This window comes from Chrysochloris asiatica, unplaced genomic scaffold, assembly GCF_000296735.1.
Source record: "Chrysochloris asiatica unplaced genomic scaffold, ChrAsi1.0 scaffold00132, whole genome shotgun sequence".
Classification (NCBI taxonomy): domain Eukaryota; kingdom Metazoa; phylum Chordata; class Mammalia; order Afrosoricida; family Chrysochloridae; genus Chrysochloris; species Chrysochloris asiatica.
The window spans coordinates 2350136-2354210 of NW_006408650.1; the positions used below are offsets into that span (position 1 = coordinate 2350136).

The window sequence follows — 4075 nt, forward strand, 5'->3', positions numbered from 1 at the left end:
GGGGTGGCAGCGGTGGTGAGGTTGGCCCAGGATCGAACATTGTTTCGTTCTGCTGTGCATGGAGTCGCTATGAGTCGGTTCCGACTCAATGGCACCTGACAACAACAACAACAATGCTGAGCAAATAATTCAGGAAGCTGGATTATATCAAGAAAAACATGGCATCAGGATTGGAGGAAAACTCATTAACAATCTGCAATACGCAGATGATACAACCTTGCTTGCTGAAAGTGAAGAGGACTTAAACTACTTACTGATGAAGATCAAACACCAAACAACCTTCGGTAGGGGTTGCACCTCAGTGTAAAGAACATAAAAATCCTTACCAGTGGACCAACAAACAACATCATGTTAAGTGAGGTTGTTAAGGACTTAATTTTGCTTGGATGCATTATCAACACTCATGGAAGCAGCAGTCAAGAAATCATATGATGTACTGCCCTAGGAAATTCTGCTGCACAAGACCTCTTTAAAGTGTTGAAGAGTAAAGATGTCAGTTTGAGGACTAAGGTGAGCCTGACCCAAGCCAAGGTATTTTCAATAACCTCATATGTATGTGAAAGTTAGACAATGAATAAGAAAGACACTAGAAGAATGGACGCATTTGAGTTATGGTGTTGGAAGAGAATATTAAAAGTACCACGGACTGCCAAAAGAACAAACCAGTCTGTGTTGGAACAAACAGAGTCAGAATGCGCTTTAAAAGCCAGGAAGGTGAGACTTCATCTCTCCTACTTCAGCAGGCATGTTACCAGGAGAAACTAGTCCCATGTTTGGTAAAGTGGAGGGTCAGTGAAAAAGTGAGACTGCCAACGAGATGGGATTGGCACAGTGGTAGCAGCAGTGGTTTGAAGCTTAACAATGATTGTGAGGTTGGCGCAGGACCAAGCAGAGTTTCGTTCTGTTGTGCATAAGATCACTAAGAGTCGGTACTGACTTGAGGGCGCGTAAAAATAATACAAGTTATCAGGACTTAAGCTTCTATCAGTGTAAAAGATAAGCAGATGTTTCAGTTAGTAATTTCATAAAGTCCCCCCCACGGGCTCTCTCAACCAGCATAACACCCGGTTGTTGGGCAAACACCTGCAACTCATCAGTAAGGCCATCGTAACTGACCAGTGCGCTGCAGTTCCCATCCATGAAGAACCACAGATCCTTCCTGCAGGTTCCAGGCTTCTACTTGCTATGTTTCTGCAGTTTTTTCCATCTAATAAAACTAGGTATTTAGGAGGAAGTTGGAGGCTGAACAGAAGTGCCTACGGCTGTTACCCTCTGCTTGTCCCACTGCTTCATATTAGGTGTGCTGGGGGAACATAATGTCACTTTAAATCCCAGATCTACAGATCCAGGAACTACACTGTGGAGTGTCATCTGCACTGGAACTGGCTTAGATGATGAGATTCTGGGCCAGGAGATGATGCTCTAATGGAATCAGGCACTGGGAGGGAGAGGGTGTAGTCTGCACACAGAAAGGATGTGGGATCATTAGGGCCGCAGGGTGGACTGTGATGTCCAGCCTCATGGTCCCCACTTCCTGGGCCTTTGTGTAGTCCCTTGCCTCTCACACGGTACCAGGGTTGGTCTCTGTGCCCAAGAGACTATGGCAGACGTGGCAGTATTAACTTCCAAGATAAAGTTTAAAAAAGCACTGTAGCTTCCATCTTGGTCTGTCGGTCTGTCTCTCTGGGAACACACTCTGGTAGAAGCCAGTTGTCAGATCCACAGCAGCCCTATGAAGAGGCTACCTCGTGGCCAACAACCTTGTGAGCTTAGGAGCAGATCCTCTGATGCCAGAGCCCCAGCTAACACACTGGCTACCGTCTCGTGAGACTAGATCCTCTGTTGAGCCGCTCCTGGATCCCTGACTCTCAGAAATGGGGTGAGGTAATTAACATGGTTCTTGGTGGTGGTTGTCAAAAAACGAAAGAGGAGCGGCAGCTGAAGGTTGATTTCCAAAATCAGAAAAGCCATCTGAATTTGCACTGTTAGATTGCAAGAGAAACTCACACCACCTACCTGGCTTAGCCAATAAAAACCAAAAACTTCTAGCATCCGTTCCCTAGCTTGTATAACTTTTAGACACTAATGACTTTAAATACAGAAAGACCAATCCCAACTTCTATCTTATTTTATAAAAACCATAAGAACTAGAAAAGAATAAGGAGCTCATGTCTTTAAACCCTTTTGCCTATTCCCATAAAACAATTTGAAACAGAAAAGGCTGACATACTCTCAAAGGTGGAAGATTACAGTGGATTATCGTGTGGAATTGAGTGTCTCTGCATAACACTTACTGCCTCTCACACCCAATAAGCTAGTCAATCCGTCAAAGAGCCCCAGTGAGCAAGGACCGCCAATGAGCTGACTTGCCAGGTGGGCATGGCTCCTCGAGGTGCCCAGCGCCCCTGCCTCTAACTTCTGAAATACACAGAAGCCAGAATTACAAGTGAGGGTTGCCGCAGGATCAGATGCTGCAGAGTTCAATCTCTGAGCCATGCAGGAAGAAGCCCCACTTCCAGCGGCAATTTAGCAGGGAACCAGAGTGCGGCCACTGCTTATTAACGCTGCTGCACTTGAGAAAGCAAGACGAAGGGGAGCCACCTCATGATGGATATTTTTAATTAAAACGTTCCCTTTTCAGTAATGGCTGGCTCCTCGCTGCTGATTTTTAACGGCGTTTTTCTTCAGTTGCGCTTGCAGGCCTCACAAAGGCTCTTGTGCGCCCAGCAAGGACATCCACATTTCTGAGTTCAGGAGCAGAAGGAACATGCTGCACCAGCACTGGCCCCATGCTGGTTTCACCCAGCTGCAGCCCGAGTTCCCCCAATGCAACTACTTCCTAGTCAACAGTCCATTTCACCAGCATTCACCTAGAAAGGGGTCTGCCTTCTGTGGTCGGAAAGGCCAGCATCAAATCCAGGAGCCAAAATGTATCTCCTGCATTCAAAGAATAAAAGATCGCAAAAGATCATTCATGTTCCTATAAACTGTAAGGTCTCACTCTTGTTGGTCTCAGGACCCCTTTACATGCTTAAAACATCTGCTGTTGCAGTCACTGCTGATGTGTTATCGAGTCACTTTGGACTCATCCCAGCCCTCACACAACAGAACAGAACACGGCCCGGTCCTGTATCACCCTCACAATTGTTACGTTTGAGCCCACTGTTGTAGTGTGTCAATTCACCTCATTGGGGGTCTCCCTCTTTTTCACTGACCCTCCACTTTACCAAGCATGATGTGCTTCTCCAGGGACTGGTCCTTCCTAACATTGGGACAAAAACACAAGAGACCAAGTCTTGCCACTCTGCCCACACTCCTTCCAAGACAGGTGTGTTCGCTCTTCTGGCGATCCACGGTACTTTCAATATTCAGGACTAAAACCATTGGCACCCAAAAAAGCCTTCTGCTGATAATAACTACCGATGGTTTACTGAGTTAGAAATTAAAACTGAGGTTTCTGAACTTTTATTAATTTGTTTAAAATTATTTATAACAAAGCCTATTACATGAACATAAACAGCATTGTTGTTGTTAAGTGCCATCAAATCAGTTCTGACTCATAGTGACCTTGTACAGGGCTTCCAAGGAGCGGCTGGTGAGTTTGAACCGCTGACCTTTTAGTTCAAACTGACCTTGCAGCCTAGTGCTTTTATCCCACAGTGCCACACCAGGACTCCATACACAGCAGAGTTATATAAACAATTCAGGAGAAGAGACGTATTGTTTACGTCGGTGGATTCGCTTGTCATTTGGTCTGTTTGTGCATCCCTTCATCTCACCTACAGGGTTTCAGGATTCTCATTTCTCCTTCTGCACTCAACCTGTTGTGAATTGTCATTTCATTTCAACATGAAGAAAATCCAATCTCATGGAGAGATGTACCGGAACCTCTATCTATATGTAACCTAGTCTGTAGTCAGTGGTTTTCAATACTACACCAAAACTCAGCAAGTGCCAGTTTCTGAAAGGCTCTGAAACCACCTCCTTAATCTTGTCAGACTCTGGTTCCGTCTTCAAGAGGCTTTATCCACACGAGATTCTGGAAGAACATGTCAACGATCTGGAAAAGATCAAG

The 4075-nt window shown here is 45.4% G+C and overlaps 1 protein-coding gene across 2 annotated transcripts in view; it reads right to left on the minus strand.

Annotated features, from left to right (window-relative positions):
- RPTOR (regulatory associated protein of MTOR, complex 1) overlaps nucleotides 1-4075 on the minus strand; it is a 383851-nt gene that overhangs the window by 312831 nt on the left and 66945 nt on the right. The window lies entirely within an intron of this gene.